Here is a 13,692-nt window from a genome sequence, read left to right on the forward strand (position 1 = left end):
CTTCATTCTTCTTTCTTTTGCAAGGGTTTTCTACAGGGGGTTTTGAGGCTGATGGGTCCGCCGAGGTCGAGGCAGAGTTTAAGTTTGTCATTGTAGTTATGGGTTGAGAGGCCATATTTAGCGTTGACCTCACCTCCTCTACATTTACAAACCTTTGAGCTCATCGATTAAACTCGGTTATGGACCTCACAGGCTTCCTCTGCATATCTTCCCAGAGGGGACTTCCCATCATTACCCCAGCTCAGACGGCCATTAAATGGCCGCTGTCGTCTACATCGCGAGCTTGGGCGACTTCCAGATTGAATCTTGTAAGGTAGCTCTTCAACGTTTCATTTGGTTGTTGCCGGACATTGGTCAAGGTAGACGCCTCAGGCCTTATCCCGACCATGGCTCTAAATTGCTTCTAGAAATCTCTCGATAACTGATCCCAAGAAGCAATTGAATGCCTTTTATATTTTTCGAACCATTTTTTTACTGGTCCTGTAAGCGAAGTTGGAAACAGCATGTATCTAATCTCATAGCCCACATTACTTGCTCTCATAATAGTATTAAACATACTTAAGTGACTGTAAGGGTCGGATTTCCCTTCGAATGGTAGGACATGAGGAATCTGAAACCCTTGAGGGAACGGAGTGCTGGAAATATGGAGAGCAAATGGTTCGAGTTCCTCATCAGAATCTTTGTCCCGATCCCGACCTCGCTCATTTTGCAATAGCCAAAATGCTCTTTCCAGTTGATCAATTCTCTCCTGGACTGGATCCACGGGGGGTCTAACCTGAAATTGGTTATCGTTGATCATAATTCTAGGTTCGCGCCTTCGCATGGGATCCTTACGCCCATTTAGGCGATCTCTCAGGTCTGGGTTCAAGGGGTTATCGCTACCCCGATTCTGATTCAGGTGTTCCTGTAAGTGAGGGTGGTCCCTTTGGTTCCCAGTATTTCTGCGCCTTGGTCATACATACTGACTGATCTGGTGTCCCCTGAGCCTTCGCTGGCGAGGCTCACTGCATGATTGTTTCGAGATGGGTTCCTTTCAGGTTATCTCGTCTCTATAGTGTGAGACCGAGACATTTGGCTTCTCGTAGGCTGGGCGCCTCTCCGTTCTCTAGCAGCTTCTCCATTCCACTGCTTCCGTCCAGCCTACCTTTCCCTATCACCCTGAGTCGGTTGTGTGTTTCTCCGAGGCGGTGAGGGATATCTTATCAGCGACGGAGGGTGCCGTATGGGTGATGGTGGCTGCCACCCATTTCGGGGTCTGGAAGGTCCCGAATTCACCTGTGCTGGCTCGGGAATGTTCTGCGCGTTACCAGGATTCTGATTTCAAGCTACTGCGGGGGCTCGGTTATTCCTAGTTTCGGCTGGCAACTCAACAGTCAAGTTAACAGGAGCTCCAACCCAGGTGTTTCTTCGGGGCCTCGAGGGAACAGGCTGTTCTGCCAGTAGCGGAGGTTGCTCTGTTCTTCGTGTGGCAGCGTTTTTGCGAGGTCGCCCACGAGGCCTGCGGGGAGGAACATGAACATCCCGCGGAGGTGGGGGCTGATCCTCCTACGCCTCCATAGCCAATCTAGCTAGCTCCTCGTTACGCTTCTTGGCCTCCGCCAACTACTTCCTCAACTAATGGTTTTTGAGTTCCACAATGGGGACATATCGCTTAGGGTTATAGTACATGTCCTCGTCGTCCCTGGGGGCCGATGGTGCAGGAGGTCCTCGAGAGTCAGAGGATTCACTTCTCTCCTCTGGGTCCGGATTCATCATCGGCTGTTTCCCAGGGCACCGCTGATAGCTAACTTCTTCTTCAGGAATATTAGGATCATTCGCGGCCATAGCTGATTAGGGAGGCTTCTTCGACTGACTAGACTCAGATTCGTATTGCTTAATGCTCTCAATGAAAAGCATCAAACTGTTGACGCTGTTTTTCGTCAACTTAAATCGTAGAGCAATTAAACAATATGAACTACGGTGCGAATGAATAATATAGTGGAACAATAAGATTTTTACGTGGTTCAGCAGTTAAATCTGCCTAGTCCACGAGTCTATGTTATTAAAACTTGGAGTTTTTTGGAAATCCTTCAGAGATAAATTACCCAGAGTTTTCTCTCAAGATATCAAATGATCTGTCCCTTCCAAGTGATCATTACCTCTTTATTTATAGAGAGGTTACAGAGTTCATTCTCATATATTTCGGGAAGATACTCTGCATATAAATTCAAGTAATTACATTAAATATTGTAACTCCTATATACAAGGAAACGTCCCCTGAAGACCCGGAAACGGATAACATACTTGTTAATATCCCTTTAATGTTGGGATGTTACAACAATAAATATATTTAAACATACAGAATGCGTTACATCAGATGACTCATAGATTCTTCGAGGTCAGCAACCAACATCGTGTCAGTCAAGGCTTACGGTCATGTTACGATCTTATTTCAAGACCTGCTCGGAGCAGATAAATACCATCGAGGCTATCACATTCGAGCTTGTACTTTTTAAGCTCGGACTACTCAATTCGAAGGCACTCGATAACGGATGTACCCTAATGCTATGCCCTTTCGAGCCTAGAAAGAATCTCGAGGTTACATGTCTTCGAGATTGCCATCTTACTTCGGAGGTTTTACAACTGGACCATAAACATGTATTTCATATATCTCGAGCTCATACTTGACGAGTCCAGCTTTCGAGGTCATAATTTATGGTCTCAAAATCTGGGTGTAACATATATAATTTTGAATAGTTTTAAATAATTTTATTAATATTTTAGGAACTAGTTTTAAGAGGCAGAAAAATTGTAGAGGAAACTAGTTAATATTTTAGGAGGACTTTAATGTTATTTTCATCAAATTTAATTAGAGGTGTTTAAAAAAAATACTAAGCAATAAAAATAATTTTTTCATAAAATTAAAATTTGAGGGAGCTTAAAGTCCCCCTTACATACTAGATCCGTGCGTGTATATATTATCATTAAAAAGAATTAATCAATTATAAATCTAATAACAATTATAATAAAATTCTATGTTAAACTTTTTATGACTTTAAAAAAAAAATAGAAAAAAATTGATTGTAATTAGAGATTATTTTTATTAAGTACTAATAAATTTATAAAGGTTGTATGTCATACGAAATTTTTTGTAGTATCGATACTATCTTATTTTTAGTACGTACGATTCTAATTTTTTTTCATATGATAATTATAGAGCACCTCTCACATATTTTAATTTTTTTTGGGATAATTTATTATATAAAAAAAAGATTTAAACATAAACAATTAATTTTTATGTATTGGTACAGTACTATCTATTCAAACCATATTTACAACATAATAAATCATGCATAATTTTTTGAAAACATGCAAGAACTCATAGTGACTATAATTAACATTGTCATATAAAAATTTAGAATCATAACTTATCTACGTATCAAAAACAAAAATGTGCGTCAACACTATGTCATAACACGTACAACCCTAAATTTGTATATATATAATATAAAATGAATGATAAATTATCAAAGAGTAGAAAAAAAAAACGAAATATTATTATGTAAGTCGATGAATCACTACAACAATTTTAACATTCAATAACTCCCTACAATGTCTTTTATCAATGGTGTAAGATATTAAAAATTATGAGGGATTTTAAATGTCTTATATTGGGAGACATTAAATTTTTTTATTAATTACTAAAATTGTAAGACATTAAAAGTGCAAGGAGACGTTGAAAATTGGGGGTTTAAATACGTGTCTGTGAGGACATCCAGCGTTTCCCACTGGAAGATGTGCCACGTGTCTTCCAGTGAGAGACGTTAGATGTATATGACTTCCAATGTCTCCCACTGAAAGAAGTGGGACACCTGGCATGTCTTCCAGTGGGAGACGTTGGATGTCCCCACTAGTATTAACCCCCTCTTTCCTTCCCTCTCATACACACACACACACACAAACCAGAGAGTACAAACCAGAGGCATTCAAGATGGTTTCTGCGATTTCTAGGGTACAAAAGGTAAGGTTTCTCTCTATTTTCATGGTTTTACTTAGTTTTTTTGAAAAAAATCTTAGGTTATGCATAAAAATGAATAGTAAATGTGATTTTGTGTTTGTTTTACATTATTATTAACTTTTCCCATAAGTTTTAGGATTTTCTTAGATTTTCTATAGTTAGTTTCTAAGAAAATTTATAATTTGTTGACAATGTAGAAATTATTTTAAATTTACATATCACATTGTGTAGATTTCATTAAATATATATGTTTATGATTATTTTTAATTATTATTATTATTTATTTCAAAATTTAGCTATATTTTTTTTATATATCTAATTTTTTTATTTAAATTCTAGCTATTTTGATTATATATAGTTATGTTAAAATAAATTTATTAAATAATTTTAAAAATATAAATATATGAAAATTTTTATGTTTTTGTTGATTATTGAGTTTTTAGGTTATGAAAAGTTTTATTGATTTTCTGTTTAGGTTAATTAGTGGCTCATTTGAGTTTTTTTTATTTGTTTAGCAATCATTTACTTATTAGATATTTGTTTAGTAATCTTTTACATATTAATTAATTTAATTTCGTAGGTTGTGATTTTGTTGGTGAGATTTTAGAAGGTATATTTTGCATCAAAATTTCTATATCAAACACACATTTGAGGTAATTAAGTTTCTAAAATTACAATAATAAGTTATAAATTGCTAGATATTTAGTGATATTTTATTTATTATTTATTAATTTAATTTCATTGGTTTATGGATTTAATAACGAATTCGATTACTACGTGAAATAATTTTACTAGCTTTTGGATTATTAATTGCAAGAGGTACATATATATTCTCTTACTTCTACTTTTAATATTATTGAAAAAATGTTAGAGGAGTTTGAATATCTTAAATATTCATCCATAGCGAAGTAGGTTCTGTGATTAAAATTGTGTACTGCAGTGATAACAGAAGGTTGAGAACTTGCGTGTTTTAGTGAAATGGGTTCTGAGAAATTTGGTTGTGTGCTGTGGATGTATAAGAAAGAAACTTATTGTATGTTGTTTGAATTGTTTGTTTTGTTATTCACATGCAGATGGTTATGTCACTATTATAGGGGAAATGCTGCTTGACTTTATCTAGGATAATAAACAATTAGTTTTATATAGACATTCAACTTTATCACATGCTTATTTAGTGTTGTTTCTTTTATTTTTCATAGACACAGGAGAAGATATGGATAAACATGCGTGTCCTGGACATTACTTGATAAATGTATTATTAATTAAAATTTACAAATTATTTTTGAAACCATATATATAAATGTAATCAAATAATTAATTAATATATTTGACTTTATATTTTTTACAGCTAACAAATACATTATATACATAGGCACAAATTGATTAGTTGCAATAAGAATGAGCGACATATATGTTACTGATAATCCAAAGTTACCGACCTCATTGTTCGGTTTTCTTACTTTTTATCTCTTTTTTCATATACAGTGCAATATTTGTTAATTTTGTATATGTCTAACAAATATTATGTTTTTTTGTATATGTCTAACAAATATTGTGTTTCTTGCATATTTTTATTTTATTAATTATGTCAATTTCAATTCAAATTAATATTAAAAGAATCTCAATTTAATTAATTATTACATCAATTTAAATTTAAATTAAAATAATATCAAATTAATTAATTATTAAATCAATTTAAATTTAAATTTAATTAATTATTAAATCAAATTAAAATAATATTTATTATAAATTAATTTAATTTATTTTTTTAAACTTGGAGACTTTCACTGTCTTCCTTTCAACTTCTCTACAGAGACGTGAGATGTCTAAATTTCTTCCGAATAAAGTTATAACACTCCTATTTTATTGTAGTGAATATATATATATATGGCACAGCCATTAACACCCAAAATAGTAGTCCATATATATATGCCATGTTGATCAAAATCAAATCAAGACGTACGTACGCTAATGTTTGGGTTGGGGTTAGCTTGGCTTATCCGTTTTAAATGGAGTAGTTTCAAGTCTTTATCAATTCATTGAATTTACACACGAAATTCATTACCACCATTTCTGCAGTGATCGATGCAGCCATATGTCTTTTATTCAGTTTATCTTTTCTCTGATCATTATTATAAGACAAAAGTGATGATAAAAATATCGCAGCCACCATCTTATATTTTTAGATAATAATTTTAATTCTATATCCTAATAATAAACTGAATTTATATAATATATATATACGTGACCCATTGATCCCATCATCATTCTTATATAAGAGAATATACTCATATTTGTCCCATTACAAGATTAGGTAAAAGAGCAATAGAATGTGACTACTACAATAGGTTGAACTATCATCTCTATATTTGTATACAGTAGTCAAACATTGTATATGGACTTTCATTTCTACTTAATATGGCGGATTATAATTAACGATTTATACTTTTTTTTTTTTTTTTTTTTTGGATTTTGTGTTTTTTTCTATTATCTGTTTGGATCATGTGTTTTGATAAATTACTTTTTGGATTCTATGTTTTGTAAAATGATTAAAATATAATCATAAACTCAATTTTAATGAAGAAATAATTGAATATAACAACACATTTTTTAAGCAAAATAATTTTATTTTTGTTCTGAATTGTTAATTTTGTAAATTATTTGTGATTTTAGTTGAGAAAACATTGACTAAAATTGAGTTTAGGGTTCTATTTTAACTATTTTACAAAACATAGGGTCCAAAAAATAATTTATCAAAACACAGAGTTCAAACAAGTCATGAGAAATAACACAAGGTCCAAAAAAGTATAAACCCTATAATTAATTTTCATTTTTCAACTTTTATATATATATATATATATTATAGCAATTAACTAACAAATAAATTATGATCTGTCCAAAAAAACAAACCCTAACAAGTGAATTATATGACCTATTTGTCAAAATCTAAAGACAGGGCACATGTGGGATGTATAGGATATATATAGATTAGGTTTAGAATAATTTAATGCTACAAAAAATTAAAATTTATTAACTCACGCAAAAACACAAACTGATGTAATATCAATTTTAATCACTTTTATTTTAAAGTATGTTTCACTATATAATTATACCTTGTTTAATTTATTGAAAATAATGACATCATTATTTTAAAATTTGGAGTATCTCTATACTCATCCATCTAAGACATGTCAATTTGTGTTGTGGTGTTGTGTTTCGGATCACACAATTCCAACACGTCGTGATTATAATCAATACGAACACGACATGATTAAATATCATGTCATAAAATGTAAACCCGAACACGACACGTTTATAAACAGGTTAACATGTGACAAGATACATTTAACACAATATTCAAACATGTCATATTCAAGCTGTGCTAACCTTACATGACATGTTTATATTTTGGACCTATTTTACCCAGATAGATAAAATAATAATGATAAACAGGTTCAAACAAGTCATTTTAACCCATATAACACCTATTTATATGTTACATTGGTTAATTTTAACCTATACATGTAATAAACTCAAAATTATTAAAACATAAATCTAATATTCACAATATAAGATATCATATACTAAAATACAATATTATATAGTCATAAAATATCCAAAATAAACTATTATTTTATTTTTTTAAATTTTAAATTTTTAAATGAATGTAGTAAACATATCATAGATATATTAATAAAGAATAGATTAAGTTTAGGTTAACCTATTTATGAACTGTTTAGTAATTTATACTTAATTGTGTTGAACGGGTCGATTTCGATTTGAGAAGGTTAACCTGATTTCAACTTGAAATTTAATCGTATCTAATCTAGTTTAACCTATTTTGACCCGTACCTATTTATACTAAACCCAAATCTGCTAATTTCATATTGTTTTCAAGTCATGTTATCTTGTCGTAGCCTATATTGCCAGCCTTACATCCATTATATAAAATAGTAATATATAGCAAGATTCAAGTAATTTATGGTAGAATTAAAAAAATAGACAATTATTTTTTAATATTTTTATGGGTTTCAAAATTATTTTAAAAAATATTTAATTTAAAATTCTAAAAATATATTTTAAAACCTAATAGTGAAAATATAATATATATATACTAGATACAAGTAACGTACAAATCACACTTGCTTAGTGTTATTATAGGAATTATTAATTATTTTTATTAAATTTATATCATTGTCATATAAATTTCAAATAAATAAGCAATAGTATAAATAAAAGAATGATGTAAACATATTAAAAGAAAAATTAAACCAAAATATTGTTTCTGGTTTTCAAAAATATATATATAACATGATAACTTTTTTAAATATAAATGATATTTTTTTAATAAAAATTAAGATTATGTATTATATATTATTGTTATAATGATATTTTATAATATTTAAATTTATATTAATATAAGTATTAAATATCATGTATTAAATATTATTATAATATTTGAATTCATATTAATATAATTTGTAAAAGAATAAAATTATATATTATTATCATAATAATATTTTATAATATTATAATAATGATATTTTATACATTTAAATTTAAATTTATATTAATATAATTATTAAATATGTAGTCTTATATTAAATATTATTATAATAATAATATTTTTATAATATTTAAATTTACGTTAATATAATTAATAAATATTTATTTTTAATTAATTTTAAAAATATATTCCATTAAAGTTAAAAAAAACACTTTTTTTTTTTATATAAATAGATATATATTTAGTTTTCCGGATACGAAAACCAATTTTTACTAAACTCTTTATTTAATTCCCCATATGGATTTTCAAATAGAACATAAATTGTTTTTCAGAAAACAGTAATGCCTCTTAATTAAAAGGTGGAATATATGTTAAATTAATGTAATGGTGTACACGTACATATTGTAATTAATGAGATCACATGGTCTATACAAACACTAAATTATATAGTATTTATAGTACTAAGACTTGGATCTAATTAATATCTCATCAAGAGATTATTCCAGTGATTAAAATTTTGATATACATATATATCTCCACTGGAACTCCATACGATCATGTTCAAATTAATCTATATCCCACATATAAAATTCACTAAAATATACACAAACATATATATTCTAAATATAATAAAAAACTACTTTAATAAATTAAGACAATATATATGGAGTGCTAGATCGGATCGTGGGGTTGAATAGGTAGGGTTTGCAAAGCGAAGCGACACGTGACAGAATGTTGCATGAAGAAGAGTGCACGTGCGAAAGGGAATATCAAAATCAATATGATCTTTTTATTTCTTGTAATAGAGAACTCCTCACCAAATTAATTATAATTACAAATTTGTACGATGCATTTCTTGAGTGACACATAAAGTGTCACATGGCCTCGAGCACAAGAAATTCTTCCAGGCCTAATAATTTGGCTAATTTAATTCTATTACTATTCTCTGCAAATGAAAAGCATTAATAAACATTATTACGCTAACCAAATTAATGGAAAACAAAACCATTTTCTTGTTTATTTATTTTTGTAATAAATGTATGGTACGAGTCACTAGGCAATAAGTTGGTAACGATACTTAAAGTAACGATGCATGTATGTATAGCTACTACTTAACCAAAAAGTATATAAATATACATTGGAGAGAAGGTCACGAAAGCATATATATTTTGTGAAAGCTATGTTGATTGCAATTAAATTTATTTTATAAATTATCTTGCTTTTTGAACCGTAATGAATGGCAGAATTAATCACTATATATGTTTGTAAAAGTAGGTTAAGCAAATGATTTGTTTACATAAAAAGAATGGTTAGGTTACATGATAAATGGGGGACCAGTTCAAAGGAATTAAAGCAGGAAGCCCAGCTGGGCGTAGAAGATTATTAGAAGATCATATCATATATGATGCAAGTTGCTTTGGCACCGTTCGATTCATGATATGATCATCATGGATCGAACGGTGACAGAGCAGTTTGCATAACATTTGGAGTGTCTTTCCTTTGTGCCCAAAGATAGAGCTAGCGACTAGAGGTCGCCATTGCCCTTTTTCTTTTTTTCTACACTTTTATACTATGTATTTTTTTTAAATATATGTAAATTTATATTGGTCCCCTAAAAATAAAAAAACTTCTACACACTTAGATATAGTATATATATTAATATAATCTTTATTAAAATAAAAAAATTTGGTCTCTATATATTAATTCTGGCTTCCTTATTGTGTCCTAAGAACCAAAGTCAGTTATTTATTTTTTCAATTTTTTCCTTCTTTAAAACAGATATAAAATAATTACAAAATATATCCTCATCCTAAATCTCCACCAAGTTTTTGTTTCAATAATCTTCATGACATGATTTATAGTTTTTGTTTCAAGTTTTTGTCTAAATTTGACTTTCTTTGTTTTCTTTTCACATTAATATTTTAGTCACTCGAAAGTTTTATTCGGAGTAAGGGAAAAACATTGAAATGGAGCACAACTTAGAAAAATGGATCAATAGTGAACTTTACTTATGAGATGGTAAATATAATCTCAACCCAATTAATTATCCTTTGCTATTATTGGTAATAATTAAGGACCAAGGAGAATGTGCTTGAATCTTTGTAGTTAAGTAAAATATGAGTAGAGTTATATAGGGCTTTCAATTATCTACACTTTTCAATTTAGTCGCCCCAAGTGCCAATATATATACTTGATATGCTTCCGTTTGCAACTACTTTCAAAGAAATATCTATTACGGCAAAAGAAAAGAAACTCAAATGAATTGAAAAGGATAATTGATCAAAACATTGCATTATATTCAACACAGCTTTAAATGGGAATAATAAGTGGTGATTCTTAGACTTTCGGCCATTCTATGTCTACATAGTATATACTCTCATAATCCTAAGGCTAAGCTTAGGATATAATAATAATCAATAACTTATTCACCATATGTTTTTGCAAAGAACAAACTAGTTTAATCATATTTCATGGGCAATCAATTAGCACCGAAAAGTAGCCCATATATATATATATTTTAATTTGATATATATATATATATATATTCCTTTACTTTTTGACTGATCGGGGATAAAAGTACTTGTATTGTGCCAACAAAAAGTGAAGAAGACCCACAGAAAGTGGTGCCTCTTGTTCACCTTTCCCTCAACTAATTTCATAATGCTAGCAATTTGTTTTATTGGCCTACTTGCGATCTCATAATATATTCCTAAAAGATATTAACATCAAGGAATCAAGTTGGTAAAGTGCCTTTCATATGAAGATTTTGGATTAATTAAAAGTCGTTCTTCCACTATAATAATAATATCGGAATATTATTACATGTTTATAATACTAGTGATACAAGAGTTTTAGATGGTTTAGTTAGAGAGTAGGTCTTTAACATTAATTAAAGAAAAGGGCTAAAGAGTGAAAGGAAGAGAAGTAGTAATTCGTCTCTACTGGTGTGCCACCGTTTTAGGTACAACTTTAAATGTTCCTGCCACAACAGGCTGACTAATTAACTCTGTTACTTTCTTCATTTTCGATCCAGATAATTGGCTTGGTTTGGCTTAGCCCCACATTACTTTGAAAAAATGGAAACCCATTCATGACTTTTTTTATAGAGATTTTTTCTTGAATAAACATTTTTTTTTATACATTCTATTTTTTTTTTAAAATAGGATTTTTAAAGTTTTATAATTACAAAAATACGATTTTTAGGAAAAATAATTTATTGGACCAACTAAACATCAATAACAAAAAAACCTAAAAATAATGTGAAAATACAAAAAAAAAAACATAAAAACAACGTGAAAAAAAAAAAGATAAAACCGTACAAATATAAAAAAGAATTTTAAAACCGTAAAATTGAAAAGGAAAAAAATATTTAACGGTAAAAACGTAATTTTTTAGTAAAAATTAGTATTTTATGTCATTTTTCCTTTTTTATATTCATAAAGCTCTCTCAAATCCAAGAGAATTAAAGAAAAAAAAATGTATAGTGCTACAATATGTAAATTTATTATAAAAGGGTTGCAAAGCATTTATTTCATACGTTTTGTATTTGTTTTTAAATAGATGAAGTATTCTCATAAAATATATACACACAATAAATATAGTTTGTAAATAATGAAAATTTTTGCTTACCCTTTTTGATAATTTTTGTGAGGATTTATTATTATTCAAATGATCTAGCCATCGGCCATGAGAGCGATTTTGCTTAAACCGACTTAACACATGTTCATAAATCAGTTTACACAGAATCGACCTATCATGTATGTTAAAAGTAAGCATGAGAGGTTAGTTGCGCAGGAACCAACCTACCATGCGGGCATGGTAGGTCGGTTCAGTGTGAATCGACCTCTCATGCTGGTAGAAGACATAGTAGGTCGGTACCTGCAAAACCGACCTACCATGGTAGCATGGTGGGTCAATTCTGTGTGGACCGACCTACCATGTCCTACCTTGCTCACTTGGTAGGTCGGTACTATGTGAACCGACTTATCATGTTACATTATTTAAATTTTAAAATATTTTCAATTATTTAAACTATAAATTTATATATAAACTATTAGTGTATGAAATAAATGTAAAACATTTATATTTATTAATATTACATTATAATATTTTAAAATATAAATAAATGAATTAAATTAATCAATTATTTATAATTTGAAAAAGTAGTTATATTTTATAGATATAATTTTTTTTTAATTTAATAGTATTTACTATTCAAAATAAAATAATAAAATAAAAAAACTTAATAAAAAAGTAGTATCTTAAATAATTTTTTAATTTTTTTACCATGTCATTATACAAATATATTATTAAAGACACTACTCTATTTTTTTTGTACATTATTTGAATTTTAAAATATATTAATTTATTTAAACAATACATATATATATACATATAATTTATTTCAGTGTGAAATAAGTATAAAAAAATATACATTTTTCAGTATTACATATATTAAATTTTTTGAAATATAAATAAATTAATTTATTATTTGTAATTAAAAATTTTAATTTAATTTTTATAAATAAGAAAATATTTTGATTAAATAGTATTTATAATTTAAAATAAAAAACTTTATAAAATAATTTAGAGTATCTCTTTAATAAATTTTTAAATGACATAGTAGGTCGGTTGTGTGAAAAATGACTTATCATGCACTACTACAAAAACACATTTTTAGGACACATTTTTAGGACACTCACATAAATGCGAGTCCAAAAAAAGTCTCCTGAACCTTTTAGGACTCGCATTGCGAGTCCTTAAAGAATTCGCGAGTCCTAAAAACTATGTGTGTCCTAAAAGTTTGAGTTTTTTTTTTTAAAACAAACACCTCCTGGACTTTTTAGGACTCGCAACGCGAGTCCTAAAAGAATGTTTTTAGGACTCGCAATGCGAGTCCTAAAAACTTATGTGTATCATAAAATTTTGAATTTAAAAAAAATAGAGTATTTTAGGACTTTTAGGACTCGCATTGCGAGTCCTAAAAACATTATTCGCGAGTCCTAAAAACTTATGTGTATCATAAAATTTTGAATTTTAAAAAACTGGAGTTTTTTAGGACTCGCATTGCGAGTCCTAAAAACATTCTTCTCGAGTCCTAAAAACTTATGTGTATCATAAAATTTTGAATTTTGAAAAATTTCGAATTCCCTCCAATTTTTTTTAACAAAAGTTTTATTATATATTA

Source organism: Humulus lupulus, chromosome 3 (genome assembly GCF_963169125.1).
Source record: "Humulus lupulus chromosome 3, drHumLupu1.1, whole genome shotgun sequence".
NCBI lineage: Eukaryota > Viridiplantae > Streptophyta > Magnoliopsida > Rosales > Cannabaceae > Humulus > Humulus lupulus.